Here is a 22,591-nt window from a genome sequence, read left to right as displayed (position 1 = left end):
CTGGCTTTCTTTAAACTCTGCTTATTTTCTGGAATATGTTTTCCTTTAGTGACACTATCACTAGGTTACCCAAATTGGTTGTAGTTTTTCACAATTGGTAGATTTTAATGCTAAAGAAAAAGCCTTCATCCATTTTAATAATATCAGACTTAATAGTTAGTTGATTGAATAATGGAAGTTCACGAAATAGTCTGCAAAAGTGTGGGTGTTAAAAATAGGTAACTTTATAAAGTACACGTTTAGTTTTCAGTTAAAACTTAGTATTGACGCTAACCTCATTGGGTAATGGCCAAGAAAAAGAAGAAAGTTATCCTGATTCTTTGTTTGTTGGGAGCTAAAGCTTATTTACATATTTTTGGCTCGAGAAGCGTGCGTCCTGTCTCGGTGTCTCAGTAAAACTGTCCGCGCGAGCGTGCCCTATTTACTCGTACTATCCCCCTCCCCCTTGCAGACGCGTATCGCAAAAATCCAAATTACTTTTAGTTTTCAAGTGGGGTACGGACGATTTTGTTACCCGTTGACCTTTAGCCCCGTTCTACTTATAGGATACTGAATAAACTTATTGTTAGAAACTTTAAGGCTTAAGCTCAACCTTCAGTTTGGAAACGTGCCGTTCTAGCATTGTTTTAATGAATATTGTACTGGTTGTTTGTTCGAGGATATTATTATTAAACTATTGTGGGTTACCAAAATCATGAGGACTATTTTATAGAGTAACTCAATACAATAAAACAATCCCAATACAAATAAAAATAGCCGTGAATCATTGAAACATTCGCTTCGCGCGCGGAATTTGGACAAAAAGTGTATAAAATATTCAACAAACACATTGTTTCTCTGTTTGTTTAATGAACAGCTACATGATCGGTTTAGTGGTATTCGTTCCTTTCAACAAATGATAGTAATTTCCACGCGGAAATGCATCGAAATGGCAAAATGGCCTGCTAAGCGGCGTCCATTTGCTGAGATTGCTGCTCGTGTTCAAATTTTATATCTATCACTATATTTAATAGTGTTTTTGAAAAGCTATTTCAGCGAAATATTTTTCCGGTATTTCATAAAATGTTGAAACATTTTTATATCGATAGATTTTAAAGGCTATTCTTAGAATTCAGATATAAGAGTAATTTTGTAGTGCATTCCAATAGTGTTTGAAGTATTCTTGCAACTTCAATATTTTAAGTAACTATCGAAAAGCAAATAAACTTGATAACATTTTTTAAGATTTTAATTTTTTTTTTATATGAGTAATTAAAAGTAAGAAACATTATTGCTGCAGTGCTAACTATCTACAATGACTATCTAAGCATTGTATCTCCGATAAAGTGATCCATCAATATTAAGCTCCTTTGTAATTTTTATGTTCAAATAATATTAACAACAACCTTTAAATTCTGATACATTTAAAACAGCAAATTCTATACCAAAACGGTATCGTAACTTAAGACTATAATCCAAAGTGAGTTCCCTCGAAGCATGGCTACAAATCCGCATCCGTATTGATGTTCCAAGATAGCCATTATTGGCGCTTTGCTATGCTCTGTAATCCCTTGACCTGGGAACTACATTGGACAGCAGTTGTCGGAGGTGGCTCTGTCGTGATCGCCATTAAATACAAATATAGTGTACATCCAGTTTATTACGGACGAGTTACTTGTGTTGAGTGTCAGTACTGTTTATTGGATGCTACGTAATTGTTCTGTTAGGTACTATGTTGTTGTTGGTATACTGTGATATATGTTGGATTAAGAGAAGAGAATTCAGGTATTCAGTCCTACTACCGTACTCAGAATCATTTAATGGTTCCTTAACCCAGTCCTTAGCAATTGTTTTCAGAATAAAATCGTTACTTACAAATAGTTAAAGTAATTATTAAATGTCTCTGAGTACGTGATGTTTATCTTAGGTACAACTAATTATACTGTACTACGTAAGGTACCAGACACAAAGGTACAAAATTTCGCAATTAGTATCAATGTCATAAACAAACCAGCTTCTAGTCTTCATTACCTAACATGAATATACCTCATGTAAAGTAACCCTTCAGTTCATATTTTAATACAATAGTCAGCTGCACAAACACACCATATTTACTTACTACACCGCTCTGAAAATGATGTTCTCAAGCTAAACGTTTCGAGAAGCAATATTTCAATCTGTTGGCACACAGTCACGACCGCCCGCGGCATGAAGAGGCGTACGTACGGGTACATACAAATAACGCTAATTTTCAGTACCGAAGCTATATAAATTGAGGGACTGGCCAACCTGAGTCTGGAGTAGTATTAATTGAATAGATACGTCCGTTCCTTGCCTCAATCCAACCTTAATCACACTTGAAAAGGCCGAGAGAAGCCAGCTACTCGCAACAAGCAGCTAATCGTACAGCGTATCGCACTTTGTGCTTGATCTTGTTAAGCAACTTCCACTTTACAGTGCGCTACTCACTTCAATTTATATAAATTGAATAGAAGATATTGTATAGAGAAACAATTACCACATTTAATGAGAGGAAAGTACATTTACTTTCCTATCTTGTATTGTATTCAATCAGTTACTGATTTCTGAATATTATTCGAAATTTGTTTCGATTTTTAGTAACTGTGGTGGTCAAGTAGTATAAAAACTAACTCTAATTTACACTCTAATTAAAATTATATGGACATAGTACTTTACATTCTTTAGAAGGCTGCTAAATTTAATATTCCGTTTGAAAAGTTCAAAAAAGCAATGAGAACCACTTACTTACGTGGACTGTATGAATAACTTTTGTAGAATCCTTTTCAAACATGACGTTGAAATGTATCATGAGCCTCCGTACAGCTGAAAATTTGGAATATCTTGAGAGATATAGGTAAGTGGTAATGCGGGGCTTGTAAGTCTCCCTGGGGATCACCTACAGGTCATGTAGCCTTCATATTCCAAATGGATTTTCTTTTACACTCAGACATGTTTGAATGTACAAAGCTCTACCCAACTTAACCTACTGTCTAATATGATAAGTTGAATAAAAGAAAATGTCAGGAACGTTTTATAGAAATAGATACGAAGGTACCGTTAAGACAAACTAGTCGCTGAGATCAGATAAGTATAATTGAAAAATAAAATTTTATTTCAACTGAACATTTTTGTCAAAGAACATTAAAATAAATGAAACCCGCAGTTACTTTTTAATCGCGGACGAAATTAAATTAGCGCCGTCCGGCTATCCGATGAAAGTAAATTAGTTTTCAGTTATAGAAGGCCGCAGCGGAGGCAAAATCAAACATTGTGTTTCTATCTGATCCGGTATCAGTGAAAGCAATTACATTTGCCATAAGTGTTCGTTCACATTTGCAATTAGCAAGTGGTCCAAAAACGTGCAAATCGTTAACCGCCGCCGTCGAGCGCCGTGTCTTTGCATATTCATAGCCTGCTTAAAATATTTTAATACGGGTCGCCCCACGCCCACATCTACGCTTTCTACAAATGTTGATTTCGCTATGGAATGAATAAAAATGGAAACGAAAGTTGTTCCTTCCTGCAAAACTCTGCCTTGGACCACACTTAATATAATTCTGCTACGTTCTGAGTAAACTGTGAGTAAATGAAGTGCTGGTAATAAATCTTCACATCGCAAGCTATTTTTATCCGGTTTCTTTAAGATTTAAATATCTTTTGAGATATTTTTTATGTTCTTGATGGAGCGAAGTTGAATAAAATACATAGAGTGTTTCGAAAGCAATTGAAGTTATCTCTAGTGCTTTGTTTGCCCATCGATTTGAATCCTAGAATCGTAGAAATGTTTACCGATACAAGTAGGTATTATAGTTTTAGTAAACCGCAAGGAATAGGGGTATTGAAATAGTATTGTTACTACACGCGTTGAGCTGTGTAAATTAGGTTAAGACTTACAACATACAATCAACTCATACCCTAATAAAATCAACACAAGACGTTTTAATGAAATCCCACCTCACTCCTATGATATACTGTATTACATTTGCGGTGAAATATCATGTTAATATAACCACTAGCTGTTATTTGAACGAACAAGTGCCAGAATTGTGATATTGTTAAAGCGCTAGGTATTATTTCAGAGTCGAACGATCATAATCATAATATTATCCACTCAAGACGGTGTCTGGGCTCTAACGTTTTATAATTTTCCACTCTTTACTCCCTGTTATCGAGAATTTCTTCCGCTCGCGCCCTCTTCCTTCCGCGAATCCACTTGAAAGGGTATTTAGGAATAAGGGATCCTTAATTGGTACAACGAATTTATTTTACTTCGAGTTTTCTGCCTACGTCCTCAGCACTTATATTAAGATAATGCTCGGAAATTAAATTTTAAATCCATTTGTGATTGTGTAGCAAATATGTCAATAATTATCCCTGTCGAAACCAGTCACGCAGACGCCAAGTTCCGGCCGCCATGACAAAGGTGTGGGACAATTAAATTATAGTTGGGCTTAATTTCTAGCGGTCGCGGGTCTTCTCTTGTCGATTGAGATTTAAATGAAGCTGACGAGAATTTTCAATTAGCGGGGACACTGAGCGATGGCTGACAATTGTCTCCGGCGGCGTCGACGACGACCTCATCCATCTACATTTGAGTAACCAAGTGAAAAAGCAATGAGCCGCGCTATTACCTCTCTTTACGAATAAATCGCGAAACAGATTCCAACGGCCTTTCTGCTTAGTGGATTTTCAGTGTAAATATTCATACCAAAGATTCATACCCACAAATATCTTACAGTATAATCAGACTTATTCATTAAAATTTTACTAACAATGGCACTAGAGAGTGAATACTGCAGACAAAAATAAAAGAGTGGCACTCAAAGTTTAAAAAGAGCAAGACTAACGTATGTATCTTACCTGCTTGTCGAGCTATTTTTATTTTAGATACTTGACTTTTACAAGACAATAGGACAAGAGTGAAAAATGAAATGTTGAAATGTTTATTGTAACATTGGTTCAAGTATAATTCAAAGTTTTAATTTAGTGTTTGGGTACCTTATAGAGCAATAAGAAGACGAAATATGTAAACACAACTCGTCTGGAAGGTGGCCGTGGTTTTGCGGACCTAATTCCGTCCCCTCGAACGCGTAACTGCGTTTTATGACGTCATCATCGTAATATAATGACGTGCTTGTAAATTGCCTTCATTCTAAATGGCCAGGCCCAAGAGTGTAATAGAGTACGCCTGGTAGTCGTTCATGATACAATTCGGATTCGTATTCAGTTTGTTTTCATTTATGAGCTTGTTTAGAGCAACTGTATTCTCAGTGGTCGAAAATACGGCTTCGGAATTCGAAGTCTTGCTGTTAACTCTCGTGTATAGTACCTTCATGTAAGAGATTGTTTCCAGATATAACTATAGAAAGTTAATGAACTATTTTATTTATACTCCTTTCACCCCTTTGAAGCAAAACAGGCGTGTTATGTTATGATAGAAAGTCTTTGTGCTGTTTAATTAAAAACCAGTCAACCCCACAGTCAACTGTACCTATGTATGTGTATATTTAAGATGAGAGTTCAAAAGAATCCAACAATTAATTACGTTGCAGAACAAACTGCGTGGCGTGGACTGGTTGTTGGTCGTCGCACGTTATTGGCGCGTGCGTGCAAACATTCCCTCGCGCTCGGACTTCATTTTCCGGAGCCGACACATGTCAGAGCGCGTCACACCATATCCACGCCATTACCATACGCCCTCACAAAGTGAACTGCGGAAGGATCCCCTTTACAACTCATAAATAGACGACATGACAGACTCGGGCGTGGTCACTGTTTGATTAAAATGTAACTTGGAACTGCGCACAGCGCCCTCTTTTGCTGAAAAGGCTTTAATACTATATGGTCGTTGTGACGGTGACGTCGCTTTAATTACTTTTGCTCGGTTATGCATGAGTGACGTTATTAAATAGCCCTGCGGCGGTATCGTAAGCGATCGTGCATTGCGGTGCGATCGAATTTCTAAAGACCTCCAGACAATATTAATTACTGCGAGTGAAAAAGAAATTATGTTTTGACACCATGTATTACAAGTTACAAGAACTCCGAAAAAAGCTAAAATTATGTACAGCACATTGAGGAAACATTAAATATTTAACATGATTCTTGGAAAAATTACTTCACAACCGCCTACTCGGCTCCCGAAATTGTATTCTAAAAAGTTTCTCCGAAATCAGTCTGTTATAAAGATACTCAGCAGGTTCTAAAAAATATTATTAAAGTTAATATGGACTAAGAACTACTGTTAAAGAAAAATATCGTTTAAAGTAGTATTGTTACTTAAAAATCAATTTCTTTAAAATCAGTATACATATATTTCAAACACCAACCTTGTCAATTTAATATTCATTACCTAACTCTAAAAATACTACATCGTCCTTGTAATACTATTTTTCACAAACTATTATGTAAGTAGATTGAACAAAACATTATTAAACTACCTATTACATCATTTGCTGTAAATTCTTCATTACTTTGCTAAGATATTATTATCTTTGTGCAAACAAACGATGTACAAAAATATCTTACATTAATAATAGCGATGGAATTAATTACGACAAAGAGAGTAAACAAAAATGTCTGAGCATAAAACAAAAGCATTGTTATTATTTTTTAAACAAACAAAATTATGAATACGTTTTCTACAAAATACATAATAATTTAATATTATATAAAGTATCTTATTTTCTAAACACTAAAGCGTGGTCACCTAAATTATAAACAATGTTTAAGTATGTGTAAAAAGAGATAGGGAGGTACCTACTCAAATATTCACCTTTGTTTCAAAAATTGGAAATGTTGAAAGCAATTCCAAGTACGTTTCAGGTGCTGAATACAGAATGATACCTGTATTATTTAGCTGATAATTCAGACAACAGATGTTTGTCGTAACTATGAGAACGCTCGCCAAGAATCAACAATTAAGATTTGATTCATAATTAATCGGGATAGCTGTCACATGAAAATCATTTATGAGATAAATTAGTCACAAGTACGTGCTTGCTTAATAAGCGCTTAGTTTCTAGTTATTATAAACTTTTATAGCAAAATACTAGTAATATTTCAATTTGTTATTTTTAATCAAATATCTGTCTATTTGAAAGATCGAATACTAATAATTTTATTCATCACTTTGAACTTACACACACGAACAAATAAGAAATTAATGTGTTCTTGACATTTTAAGAGGCTCAGCCTCAAAGCGATTTCACCTTTTCCAACTTAATGCTTCTGACTTCTTTTGAACTGTAAAGAGACGTTTTAAGCATAAGAAATCATATAAAAAGATTCGCTATAAACAGGCGACCTGTTGCTAGAGCGACGGCCGACAGCGACTTGGGGAAAATTGCCCACGACGCCAACATGTTCGGTGTATTATACGGCGGGTATTATTAACCATGGCAACCGACGCTGCCCTCCCTCGCCCTCCACAACTTTTTCAAAACATCACAACTTTGACGTCTGATCACCTATACAACGCACTTTATAATCTTTCCACCGTTTGTTCCCAACCGTAGTTGAGTCTCCCTAAATTTGCAAGTCGCGAGCAGCAGGGGCGCGCCACACGCCAAATAGATGACGGGATTATTTTTGTGTTTGACATAATCATAGTGACAAATGTATGCTTAGGGCTGTCACTTTGATGTGTTCGTTTAAATAAATATTTTTGTGATTATGACGTGGCCAAACAATCGTAAATAAACCCTACGGACAAATAACTATTGTTAGAATTACGAGATTAAAATATTATAAACACACCACACGGAAATATTTTTTTTTGCTAAAACTTGTATCTTTTCGAATAGGAGGCCGTCTCTTTTTTGCGAGTTTACGAATACCTACAATATATTTGGATGGAGTAGTGAGTAAATTTTCATCCCTGCGAACCAGAACAAAACAAAAACTGATTATTTTTTACTATACAAAGCTAGGATTATGGAATATTACTTATAATAATCCATTCATTTTTGATGTTCACGCTTAAACATAGGCAAAGTAACAGATGTTATTCCCATTAAGTTAAAGTTTAGCCCTTATGTACTGGGTCACAGAATAATATCAAAAGTGGGATGAGTGTAGCTGTGGGCTTAGCCCATTGAATGGTGAATGAATGGCGTGGGCGCGCGTGACCGCAGCTCCCTTCAGCTGGGGTCGAAAGAAGAGATTATAACAGAAAAAAACTCTTTTCATCGTTACTTACTTGCAACGTTCCTACAACTCAAAGAAAATACGCGTTACACCAATCGATTACATATATAAAAGGTAAATTCCATTTGCCGTAAAACTTATAATTTGAAATGGCAATTTCACACTGAGATATAATCAAAGCATTGGCGGCATCGGCGGACTCGTTCCGACTCTGAAAATACAAATTTATATAATCTGACATCGATCAAAGTTCGAAATTGGAAATTGTACTTGCCTACCAATTCCCGTCAGCGAAAATGCCTACAGAATTTCGTCACCACAAACGCGAAAGTTGCTCTGCTTGCTTGCTATCAAAAGTTAATTTGAGAAACATGACAGGCAGGTACATATCGCTAACCTCTCGGCACGAAAATTGCAAAATTATCTCTCGTCTTTATCTTCAAAGAGATGTCATCCCCATCTGCGTAGCTGGGCCAGTTTCAAAGTTGTTTGCGGCACCGCTGGAGATCGTTCTTATTATAAACATGTTGATGTTTATCCCGATCCACCTGTCTCCCTATAATACAATCACAAATATGGCTTTTAATTGAAACGATATACAATTGACTTCGTTATATAGATTTGCTTTTTTTTGTTGCTATTAACCATTTATAGAGGACGAAATGTGGTTTTTTTTTAGGTAAATCTGTACTAAGTTTGTTGACTAGTTTCGTGGCTTTGCCCGCGTAGTCAAATATCAAACTATTACCAGCACAAAAAAAAACTTATTGCAAAATAGCTCTATTACGTCGCAAAAAAATAAAAACAAATACTTTCACATCTAAAATACATATTAAATAAGTAGAGTTAATGACTTTTTTAATAGGAAACATAATATAATTATTAAAAAATTGGCAATTATCTACAAGAACAATTGTAATGAAACCCAATAAAACTTTTAGCTAATAAAATAATTCGACAAGCGCTTAAAATGTTTCAAACAATTTTATCTATTAATTAATCTCACCCGTATTTTTGGCTTTAACTTCATTTTAACTTGCCATGGTTCACGCTTGGATAATTTTAAATTAAAGAAGTAAGATACTGTCCTATTTCTAATTATTTTTCCTCGTAATAATTTACTTGATAAATGAATTTCAGTTATAAAGCTGAAAGTAAAATATGACAGAACATGTGATACACACTGATAATACATAACAACAGTATACATTAAGAAAGTATTCCAGTGACGTTGGCATTAGTTATGCAAACAACTACTCAACCAACAAAGAAACAAATACCTGTTATGTTTCATTAAAATAATCCCCTTAGGAAACACAAATTCCACGTAATATTTATTCAAAAACTAACCCACTTACTCGAGGTTACGGCATAGCAGAGCGAGCAAACTGGGTACTGGCATCAAAAACTATTTTGTTCGAGACAGGTCAGAGTTTTGTAAATTAATTCGGTGGTTCCGAGCTATTACGCAAACTGTCAGCGCAGGTGGCGACCCACTACTTCAGCCTGCACGGGATTTGCATTCGGAAATACTCGTACTAATTTAACTTCTCTGTTAGCTAAGTCAAACTAAACAACACGTAGTTTGCTTGCGAGACTCAAACAATCCCATATAGCGCCGGAGCCTTTCGCTGTCGTATTGAAATAAAAGTAAACACTCATCGTTGCACTTGGCTGTAAATATTGAACGTTGTGGTTACCCCTTAGAGCTGCATGCCACGTACCTTCGCACCAATTTCAGGTTTCATTTGCCTACGTACACATTCAGGGAACAAATTAAAGCCATTGTGTTAGACGGATTATGGAGCGGCGTCCATTTATATGTAAAATAGTGACGCGTACGATCGGAGTCAGTCAGCCGAGCGCCCTCGCGCCGCGCTTCCAAAAACCTGCCGACACACACTGATCATTGTGTACGTACCTATGAATTTTACATATTGCCAAATCAATGTTTTGACGGTAAATTGTACTAGCTCAAGGTAAATATAAAGCCACAGATTACCTTTGAAATGTTTATGCTCCCAAGATGAAGGTAATAAAATATTGTCTGAGAGCTCTTGTACTGAAATATTGTAGTTCTGGATTGCTAGATGAAAATATAACAAATACATCTAGAAGTAGGCATTATTTTATCTGTTGAACACAAATTGTATGTTTATAGTTATGTTTACTTGAACATGAGAAAAAAGAAACAAATATTTAGTTAACGAATTGATACATTTTATATTAGGTGTATTATTGAAATCGAAATATAATGTAATCCTACTTACATAAGACTAATTGTATATCTAACATAATTCATCACACTTTAGACCAGATTTATATGAACCATTTTTGACAGTGAATAACTATGTCCATGTTGGAATAATCAAATCTAATGAAAACCTTCTGTAGCTTTCATTCGAAGCGCGCACCATTAATAATATTGTTGTGTAGTTAAGACAATGATGAGATGAATGAATGAATTGAATGAGACGTTTGAATGAGTGCGCAAACTATCGCAATAAAGGCTGTTATTCAAAGGCTCGGATTATTGTCGGCCATCGCTCTGCGAGTTTTCTGTATGTAATAATAGCGAGTTTGTGTTGTAGTTGACAGACAGCCAGTTGACGTGAATAAAGTTTTCACAAACAGGTTCTGGGCGCGCTGAAATATCGCCACTTGCAGGCGGCGCAAATACCGAGTCGCGACGTCGAGCTACTAACGAGTGCACTGCATTCGTAATAAAGGAAAAGAGTTTATCGCACAATGTATGACTACTGGCCTCCTTGTTGTTGCATGTCACTGGTTATGTCCGTTTTGCAGTTCAGTGTACTTATTAACATAATACTAGACCAGGCATCTTGTTACAAGTACTTCATGAGTTTACTGTTTAAATGTGAATTTTATATAAATTAAACTTTATATCTGATTGTTTGTATAGAGAAAATTAATATTACACACTTCTCAGAAAGTAACATAATAACATGAGTTAATAGAAAATTTTGTAAAAAAATAAGTGTTTTCGTTTCGGGCCGCGTAGCGCGCGTTCGTAGCGAGCTACGAGTGCTACGACGTGCCGTACAATGCGTAGACGCTTATCAAAAAACAAACTACATATTTGTAAACATACTATTCATAAACATATAAATGGGTTGAGATTAACCATTCGTCACTATTAATCTCCTTTCACGCATAGACAAGACAGCGGTGACCATCACAAGTTAAATCTGCATAGTAATGCACTTTGTGTCCGGTCACACAGGCTGTATGTCCGTCACTATGCGTCCTGACAGCACTGGCACTCCACTTCAACTGCACGCTGCTAATGAAATGTAAATTTCCAGCGATTCGCCTCCACCACATTCCTACCTCCATGAATTTCGCAGCGGCAGACAAATCGTATCGCCTCTTGCTTCGCGTTCGTTAGCCGTTTGTTCGTGGATTTTGCACACAGGTACTTACGTAGGTATTTACGTTCCAACGCGTGCGGTACCACTGTATTATATATCACAGGCATGCATCACTCGAAAACGAATTGGTTACATTCAAGAGCATGAATGAAAGCAATGGAAATATGAATCAATAAATAATTTCTACGTTTTGAGTATACGATAAATACTCTGATGTAGCTTTCGCATGCTTTTGATAGTAACGAACTGACAAAAGCGATATGTAGCGGATTATTAAAACGTCATGATTGGTAAACAACGCTTTATTCCGCTTAAACCGATATATCTGGCGCGGTTGATCAATCAATGCTCGACTCGAGTGACGTTAGTCGAGACTGACGTATTACGTACACCGATAGAGATTTTATTTTAATTATCCCGCACGCCACGCCGTCGCGTATGCATTATGAACGCGATCAATTTGTTTATTCAGAAGGTTCGCAACAAATTACAGCGATCGTGTACGATGGATTATGTAAAACGACACCCATTTGTATGTAAACTAATGGTGAGTGTCGTTGTATGGAGCGACGTGGCGACGCGACACGACTGCCGTCAGGTTTTATTTTTACATAACTGTTAGCTACGAATAGCGTACCTACCTTGTAAATTGTGCCAATGTTTTTGTTAACATCAAAAACATTATTCTAGGCATAATGTCATGTAAAAGACGACGTCAAACGGGATTTCTTCAAAGGTAAACCTCTTGATTTTGTCGAGAAATAACACAAGTATTCTAGTAGCGTGGAAGGTATGATAGTATGAAAGTCTATTAAAGATAATGGTAGCAAGAGAATATGATATTACGTTTCTATTTGCAGAAACAAACACCCAGTTAGCCTTCGTTATCCAGTCACTTAAAAAGTCTTGTTAAAGTGGACCGTCCTTCCAGTTGAGAGAATTTCTATACAATTCTTTGTTATACGTGGGTATAGTGGCTCTCGTCTGCCCCACAATTGCAGGAGATATAATAATTCCGTCTGGAGGAAAACCTTACACGGGAAGAAATTATTTCCACATTGTTATGTTTACGGATCAAAAAACTCGATGTATTGCGTTTAGCTAACCGGGCATTTTAATAATGCTTCGTTTTTATTGTGTACACAGTTTTTGTTGTGTATGTAATGACTTCATTAAATTATTATTTTGTATGAGTACCTATTATCCTACTTATAATATTACAAAAGTGAAATTTATATTATGTTTGTTTATCTTTCTCGCAAATTGTACTGAACGTATTTAATTATATGACGAAGGAGAAATCTACGTGGTGTTTTGAAAAAGTGTGACGTCATCATTGCTGACGTCACAGTTGTTGTTCTCACGATGGTCACCCATTTTGGGGCTTAGAAAAACTTCACGAGTACTGTAAACTTAGTTTATTCAACTCCCAAGGAGGTCCGTACTGTACGGCGATCGGAGTGCAACTGCCTCGATTGCCTACAGTGCGGGCGTATTTATAGGACTCGGCGCACGAGCACGTGCTTACAAGTTTTAGGTTAAGTATTGAAATTACAATGATAACGTTAATTTTACATCGTGTTAAACTTAAAATAATCAACTGATGATTAATAAACTGATTTTTAGGACAATCAAGTGAATTAACCAAACTTATTCTACTTTCTCTGGATAATTGATGTGGTTGCGCCGACACGGCCATACTGACAGGCGGTGCGCGCTCTGCACCAGCCTCGTTGATTTTTTTGTTGATTCTCGTAGGTTCTCGGTGATTCTCGTAGGTTCTCGGTGATTCTTGTAGGTTCTCGGTGATTCTCGTAGGTTCTCGGTGATTCTCGTAGGTTCTCGGTGATTCTCGTAGGTTCTCGGTGATTCTCGTAGGTTCTCGGTGATTCTCGTTGGTTTTGTTATGTTGTGATGTGATTACCTGTAGGCAAAGAAAGTATTTTCTCTGAGAAGGATTTCTGTTCATTATAAATTAGTTGTTAGTCTCGTAGAGTTCTCGGAGGGTCTCGTAGAGTTCTCGGAGGGTCTCGTAGAGTTCTCGGAGGGTCTCGTAGAGTTCTCGGAGGGTCTCGTAGAGTTCTCGGAGGGTCTCGTAGATTTCTCGGAGGGTCTCGTAGATTTCTCGGAGGGTCTCGTAGATTTCTCGGAGGGTCTCGTAGATTTCTCGGAGGGTCTCGTAGATTTCTCGGAGGGTCTCGTAGAGTTCTCGGAGTTTAATTTGGAATTTTTGAAATTTGAAAAGAGTAATTAACTATGCAATACTTATCTGTTTATTCTGGTGGGTTGTTTTCACTCTCCAGGTCGTGGTTTTGATGTACTTGCGGCTGTTGATTCGTTCCAGTTTATCAGGTGGAAGAGCTGATGATGAAGCGGCTGGGGTAAGGGCTTCTTGCAATCCCACTTCTGATGACGAAGGAGAAATCTACGTGGTGTTTTGAAAAAGTGTGACGTCATCATTGCTGACGTCACAGTTGTTGTTCTCACGATGGTCACCCATTTTGGGGCTTAGAAAAACTTCACGAGTACTGTAAACTTAGTTTATTCAACTCCCAAGGAGGTCCGTACTGTACGGCGATCGGAGTGCAACTGCCTCGATTGCCTACAGTGCGGGCGTATTTATAGGACTCGGCGCACGAGCACGTGCTTACAAGTTTTAGGTTAAGTATTGAAATACAAGTTTTAGTACAATGATAACGTTAATTTTACATCGTGTTAAACTTAAAATAATCAACTGATGATTAATAAACTGATTTTTAGGACAATCAAGTGAATTAACCAAACTTATTCTACTTTCTCTGGATAATTGATGTGGTTGCGCCGACATATATAAAACTTTACAATAAAAGTACACATTCAAATTATACTTTAAATAAATTGCAACGTTGCCACTTCATATACAAATGACAAGGAAATATACATATCGTGTTCTCTTTTTAAATGCAACCATATTTTTCTGCTACGTTGCCAGCATAAAAACAATTGACATGTCAATGACGTCAGACCCAAAATGACAAGGACATAAACATAATAGTATTGTGTTCTCTTTCTAAATTCAAACTTTGCGTTTTCTATTAGCAACAAAAAGGCAAAACAAATGACATGTCAATGACGTCAGACCGTAAATGATAAGTAAGTAGATGTAAAAATAGGAAAATTTATTTCATTTTGAAAAAGAAGTTCCTTTCAGAAAGTTTGTCAAACCTATAGTATCATTATTTCAAGAGGTAGAATAATCTAGCCAGTCTACTGGCGTAGTACAATGAGTCATTGGTGTAGCTCATTAATGGGTTTCGTAGTAATTTCAATACTTTTTTTTACACACCTGTGTACAATTAAAGATTTCTCCGTATAAAACTTAATCGATAATTGTTTTTAATTTCATATCTTGTTTTTTTTTTATTACAGGTATTTGGTTTTAATCTGTGATTTATTTAACTTTAAAAGTCTAGACGTTGCGTTCGATTTTCAAATCACGTAAGATATTTATGTATTTGAACGAAATATCTACTTGGATATTTGCCCAGAAACTTAGTATACATTCGTAGGCTTACATTTCTTCACGATACATGGTTTTCATTGAAGATTTTGCTAAACTATTTTGAACTAAATTGTTCAACCAATTATAAATATGCCGTGTGACAGAGTAGAATACATATGTTACCACTTCTATTATAACTGTTTTTGTGTCCCAAACAAATAAATTAAACACTTCTAGGTACTCTTCCCGCGGGTATCGTAAGAAGTGGCTAAGAGACTACATATTTAATAGAAATTGGGCAGTAGGGTTCTCTGACAAACCTGATCCTTTTAAACTGCGAACTCCGACATGCTTGCCAAGCGTTCAAAAGTAAGGTCTCACGAGCTATTGATGATGCCCAAAGACACACAACGCAGTAAAATCATTAATAGCATCCTCAAACAATATCAAATTAACTTGAGTAATAGAAAAACACCGCTGTCTAATCACCCTCGTCCCAGAAGTGTCGTGAGGCGGTCTAACGTCGTATAATTGGCACACTTCCCGTACCGACTTACACAGCTCACTGGTCGCAATCAATTGACGGTGCCCAGGGTAGATTGCGTGACTATTCATGAGTAAAAAAATCTACATTAGCCTCGCACTTATGTTAAAGTAATAGCGTATTTAATCTTTTATTACAAATGTTTGAGGAAATATTATTTTTGTTGTTGGATGTTTCGTCTCGTTTGTCTTGTATACTAAATGTGTCTTTGGTTGAATCTTCTAATTATTATTATCTAGATTTAGTTTGTCGTCATTCGGTAATATTTCTGATTTACTTTAGTAGTAGTCTCACTAGTAGGCTAGAAAATGTCTAGTATTTGACAATACGTTCAAAAGATAAAGTATAGGTTACATACCGTATGTTATAGTTATGTATATTGAAGCTTTAAGTTTGTCTGTTACGATAAATCAAGACTAGACTTGTAAATCAGCTGACTACGGTAGAAAGCACAAAAAAATGTATTGCAAATATTTATTATCTTTTAAACTTATTCCTTACAATGCCAATATTATTAGAATTCCTAAATCCGTACAAAACACGGAAGCATATTATTTGTTTCTTAGATCTTGTGTTCTGAATGATTAAGATATTTGTCCTTTTATACAGGTCAATGCACAAAGGGTGAATACTTTACGTTCTTGCAACGCACACGGGGAACTGAGTGTGTAGGGGATATGTGTTCTAAAATTTTTGTATTGTTAATATAAAGTTAAGTTGTAAAAGAAGAAATTAAAATTAACTGTAAATGTGAGGTATTTAAATTGAGAACAAAGGAAAAATTGCTGTTATACGAAATATACATTGTGATATACATTGTGATACGAAAGTCCAAATGGGTGCTCATAAAAAAGTGCGTCACTACAGCGCAAAATTAATAGCGGTCAGTTTAATGCTGGATGTAAAGTATTTCTTGTAAAAACTAATCGTTAATAAACCGGATAACTAAAAGTCAATAAAAATCAGGTATATAAAGTATTAAGTCTTTCTAATTTTATCCCGTTGGAATCGCCACCAATTCCCGAATAATAGAGGTAAAATTGGCTATTACTTACTAAAGAACTTAGGTACCGAATTTCTAGCTTAATGTTTACATAATGTAGTATAACTACGATCGCTATTGTTTCTCAGAAATAATAAATAAAATGGGCTTAACAGGGATTTCTAATTAGCTAAGAGAGATTAGAAAACTAAGATGAGAGATTAAGGTCATTTTAAATTTTCTAGCTTTAGGTACAAGCGTCGAGTATTTAGATAGTATTTAATAGCCTTATTCCAAGAAAACGTTTTAGCAGTCATTAATTTTTATTGTAGTACTAGCAACCCGTTCGGACTTTAGTCCAGTGCCTAAAAACCTTGTCTTGAAGATAATAAATGCAACTTGATACCATTTGAATTATTTAGCACAGTCATTCAGAAGTTATATCCTTCAGTTATTTTCTTTTTTGTTAAAAATCAGCTGGACAGCTGGACTGGCTGCAAATACCTAATTCATTGTTCCATTTTTGAAATTTATTTATGCCAGTAGTATAACGTTTTTATTTGAGTAGCGTGACGTCACTGTCTTGTCATTTGTTTTATTTTATTATTGAATACTGTGTTTCTGCTATAAAAAGAGAATATATAGAAGACAATATTCTTTTGAGTAGAAAGAGAACACGATAAGTTGCTGTCCTTGTCATTTCGTGCAAGACGTCACTGACATGTCATCTGTTTTCTGTTTTTCGTTTGTATAGTGAATGCTGGACTTCTGGAAGAAATAATATTTTCTTTTCAGCAGAATGAGTAAACGATATTTATGTTAGTATTCTTAGCATTATAAGCATGACGTCACCAACATGTTATTTGTTTTACTTTTTGAACTGGCAACTTTCACCTCTATGCGACACGAACTTGACAAAATATATGAGATTTATTTGCTAATCGGGATAGCGATAAGGCTACAGAAGAAAATATTAAATAAGACAGACAAACTAAAGTTATAACTCTAACACTTATAAATCTGCCAAATATGACATTAAGCTTGCATTTTTCTCCGGACCTGGCGAGTTTACCGGGGCTCCGGCTCAAAAAGCAGGTGAAGTAACGAGGTGGTTTTTGGTTAGTAAGAGTCTGACACTCCCTCACGCCTCGCCCAGGGCGGGAGAAGACAGGATGACGTCCCCCCTCAAAAAAAAAGCTTGCATTTTATTGATACTCCCTTCGGGCATTTTCTTTGTAGTAATATACAATAAAATTCCAAGATTTCTTTTATCAAGAATAAACACCCATACTTAACGTACCTCATCGTTTTGATCACATGAAAGCAGTATAAAAGGTATCGGTAAAATGCTTTAACCATAAAAGTGCAGGCAGGTGACTTGTGATGGATTGACGTCATGGCACTTCACTAGAAAGTGCATTACCGTGTCACTAGTTCAATCTTTAAACACAACATCTTACTTTATACCTTTTCTATGTAAGTAAATAGGTACTTAGGCATAGTGAGAATGGTGGTATATGTGAAGGAATTGTTTTGTATTTTCTATATGATATAGATCTTACAATTTGAAAAAAATATATACTGTCTGGTACTAACAAAATGTATCCTTGTCCCTATTTAATAAGACACAATTTGTTTACTGTGTAGGTAATATGTCTAGATGCTTAACTTTTTGAGTCCTGACAGATTTTTTTTTTTATAATTTTTAACATATTTAATCATTATGATTGTTACTGATTCTTACAAAAGCCTATATTCTGAATGATTCTCATATAATTTGTTGATTTTAATATGTTAAGAAATCTGACTGATAGAGAAAAAGAATGCCAAAACATCTCCTTTTTGTCCCATTATTTATTTATTGTTTTGTGTACCTACTTAAAAGTTAAAATAAATGAATAAATCATTAGTTCTATCAACATAAATAAAGCAAAAGCTTTGTGTCATAATTACTTTGGGCACCAAATGCTAACTTTCCAACTAATCACAACGGATTAAAAAGTCCAATATAACTGACATGATTCGTTTCGCAGTTTATTTTATACCGCTAGGGTGCTTATCCATCAGAAATGTGCTAAGTAGCTTGGCTGCGTGGATATAATAGCTAAGCCGCGAAACTATGTGTCGTTTCCACTGATACTAAGTAACGTAACGGTGCGAGTAAGATGTGCTATAAAGACGCGTCCCTGGAAAGTAACTGTGTGAGGAAGATACGCAGTTCGAGTATAAGATGTATCGATAGTAGGCAAGCCATCCACAGCACGCATCGATAGCACGTATCCATAGCACATATCCATAGCACTCATCACGTCTGTAACACACATCTTTCCATATATAAAACATATCTTCGTCCGTTTCCTCTAGTGCTAAGTTATGTGTACCAATAAATATGATTGGTAGATACCTAACACACACAGCAACGTAGCATAGCACATCTCTGATGGAAAAGCACCCTTAGTCTGTGGACAGCTTCAGAAGTTATAATTTATTTTTCAGCATTACTTGTCAATTACGTAGGTGACTCACGAAGTTTGAAGGTCGCGGGGATATTCTCAATGTGGGTAGAACAAGACCGATCGTTCTATTCTTAGGGAGGCCTATGATAATTCAGAAATAAATAAAAGCCTGTATAAAATGAATAAATTTTGTGCTTCATTCTAAAAGGTTTCCTAAAATATCAGTCTCGAACAATTTGTAATTGTTATTTATGTATGAAATTGCAGAATAAATAAACTACATCCTATAAAAACAATTTCAAATTTGTCAACAGTAATTGGATAAAATAATCCTAGTTATTAATAAGTCGTGCGTAGGCAGTTCATATTCCAATTTTTCCGTTATCAATTTTCCAATTTCAGAAGTATCCGTGTGTTCAAGGTGAGCCGGTAATAGCCGGTTCATAAAATGTCCGTATCTTCTGAATGTGAGACAGAAGAGGTCGGATATAAGGTCATGGTTGGCTATGGAGCTTATCGCACAACCGCAAACTGCGACTTAAATGTTTTGTGCTCGACTGTAACACCAGGAGATAACCGTTATAGCACATAGCGGCATCAACGTTCTTGAAATTAAAGCGCAGATATTTGTACTGCCTTGTAATAGCACGAACAAGACCACGGTTTTAACGTTCATGTGAATACTTCGTATCCTGTTAAAGTTAGTCGTAGTTACTAGTTTTTAGATAAACACACTTTTATTCTATATAAAGCAACCACTTTTCGCAAATTATGTTATCGGCAGGCAATTTCGAAATCAAAGTACTCGGCCCAATCGCAAAATTATTCTCAGTAGCCGCACTTAGGGCCATTAGAGCAAATCAATAATTACAAAAAAGGCTAATACTACTCAAATCCAATGCTTTTAGTAGCGTTTTTTCATTTCATTTTCGCTTCGGCTTACGGAGCTATCCTACAGATAATATTTATGTAGACGAAAATAATATACACTGGTACTAATGAATGAAACGTACTTTGAAACAATTATTCATCTGACATTTCATTCGACATGGAATATGTACTCGTGTGTCGTATGTGTACATAAAGCCTCGGAGGGTTTTAATCATCACTAAAGTTAATTCGCAACCTCCCTTACGGATGGCATTACATAAGGTTATTTCCAAGACATTTCGCACTTTCTTAAGATTCCTTTTGCAAGAATGTGAGAAAACCCACGTAATTAATCCTGGCCGTGTTTCGTTCCGAAGTTCGCGGCGTATTACACGTATGCTGTACATACATATATTCAGGCGACACTTGGGTCGCGACACAGTAATATAAATGTGAAATTACTCGACAATTCCTCTGTGAGTGGAATTGCGATATCTGTGAGCTAAAGCTCGGTTGAAACGTTGGAGCCACTGGCTTTTCTGAATAGGGTCCACTATCTGTCGCCTCTCTACGAACATTTGCTCACATTCAGCCCTGGCCAAAAACTATTGTTTTGAACTTTAATCATTATTCCAGCTACTCCCACATTTAATTTTGTCTGGCATTTTGTTTATTTTTTACGCTTCAAAGAGTCAAGCTCAGGCGTAATTAAAATGTATGTGCAATTCAGTTTAATGAATCCAATTTTTATTACACAAAGGCATTTGATACGTAATATTTAAAAAGGGGTATTTTATTAGAAAGCTTTGATCTAAACTCTGTGGTCAACTGAGTAGGTGTTTAAGATTTATTTAAAAATGTAATCCAAACTGGTATGCGCAAAATAAATCGTATATAGTTTTTGCTGAATTAAAATATACAAGCTTCAAAATTATCCCGATGTCTATAATTAATCTTAGTTAGACACGACCAGTTGGTCTCGTATAGAAACTATTTTAAGCATAAAAGTAACATTTTAATACGGCCAGGTCTCGGAGTATCCTAATCTAATATTTGTTGAGAAGACTCGTAACTTATATAAAACGTATTTTTCTGTTAGCAACTTTCAGTTTTGTAGGCAGCTAATATTATTTAAGTTGACTTCTCTGAAGCTACGTAAGTGGCAACTCCTAATTTAATCCTCGAAGTAGGGACGTACTCTTGATAGAGCACACTTATGAAAATTGACTGTTACACGTATCTGTTACAGCATATAGGGTTGTGTAAGTATGTATAATCTGACAATAAATATAACCCTAAAAGAGCCATCGTTATCAGACCCATTTTCTCTCGTAGGCCCTTGCCGAATGTCAAATATATAGGGTTACATGATATCAGTCTCGCCTCCCTAATGGACACTTATAAGGCCGAGTGGGCCTTTTCAGTGTCGGTGTTTTGACACCCTTTAATATAAGAACGAAGGCTTTTATATTAGATATTCACGAAATTAGGCGAGCACATATTGATTTTTCTTACGATATCACGCTGGGCCAGACAGATGAGCAGTAGCCCTACTTTACATAATCAACTCTATGAGCTATTTCATAGAAAAGGTTTTCCAAACTCAAGTTTTATATTTTCAATGTTATAATGCAATGGTAACCTGACTAAACTAAAGGGTAGCTGATAATGACGTATGCCTTAAAATACTTTACACAGATCAAAATAGATCTGGTAATTATCTAAGTCTCATTTATCCTGTGTTAAAATGCAAAGGAATATCTTCGAACAATTTCGATTAATTTTAATTGCTCTATTTATATTTACCGTCTGATTGTACAAAGCGTGGGCCGGTGAGGGACAAGGCATCGCCGCTGGATGCAATTAGACGAATGAATCGCGTGATCTCCGCCTTTATGTTCTATCTCAGTAACTACCAGTAATAACTACCGAACAGGAATATAATAGAGGGGAAAACATTGCGACGGGATAAAGGCTTCTTTGTTGTACATTTCCTTTGCTTCTAACGTGATTGTTCAAAGCATTATTCCATCAACTTTAAAAAATAAACAACGTTTTTAAAAGAATAACTAAGAATTACGTTTGTTTGAATCAAACGCACTCCGTAGGCTTTTTTTAATTTTATATGTATGTTATCTTTAACAGTAGCAGTTTTCTGTATTCCTTTGAAGGATTAAACAGAATTATCTCAAAGGTCAATAACCCGTTCGTTATCCCTTGATAAGGCGCTTACAAAAGTGAGTATAAAATATACCTACAAACTTCTGGCTTATTTTTAGACTTGATAGATAAGCTTAGTGAGAAATTGAAAATAAAAAATGTGGGAATTATTGTTTGTCCATACAATTTAGAAAATCGTACACACAACGTTGTTAACAGTCACCCTTAATATCAAGCAAGGAGTAGTAGTCACTAAGAATAATATAATTGTAGAGTAAATCAGCTTCGCAACATACTCTCGCTTCTGTAAACTAGTTTGGCTTGAGCTTTCGCGTTTTTGTCGCTACCTGTAGTACATTTCCGTGTACCGTTCCCTACGGAAACAGCCTTTCAGTGTTCACCTGCAAATGCAAAGAAAAATTCCATCCGAGCGACTTAAAGACTCGAATGTTAGCTCGCACTAATATTTTTCTACGTTTACTCGAAAGCAGCTGTTTCGAAACGATTTCGGAACTATTATAACGCGTTTCGGAAACGTTTGGAGTCACGCAACGCAAG

At 35.9% G+C, this 22,591-nt stretch overlaps 1 protein-coding gene and 1 long non-coding RNA gene across 21 annotated transcripts in view; both read left to right on the top strand.

The window, feature by feature from the left end:
• The window catches only part of LOC118263928 (teneurin-a), a 330,884-nt gene that overhangs the window by 120,356 nt on the left and 187,937 nt on the right, over positions 1-22,591 (top strand). The window lies entirely within an intron of this gene.
• On the top strand, positions 12,829-13,713 carry LOC126912589 (uncharacterized). Its single transcript, XR_007707288.1, has 3 exons — positions 12,829-13,358; positions 13,419-13,525; positions 13,600-13,713. It is a non-coding gene; the product is annotated as an uncharacterized LOC126912589 (long non-coding RNA).

Source organism: Spodoptera frugiperda, chromosome 27 (genome assembly GCF_023101765.2).
Source record: "Spodoptera frugiperda isolate SF20-4 chromosome 27, AGI-APGP_CSIRO_Sfru_2.0, whole genome shotgun sequence".
NCBI classification, from domain to species: domain Eukaryota; kingdom Metazoa; phylum Arthropoda; class Insecta; order Lepidoptera; family Noctuidae; genus Spodoptera; species Spodoptera frugiperda.
Note: the sequence above shows the minus strand (reverse complement) of the source record. Positions and strands in the feature narration are given on the sequence as shown.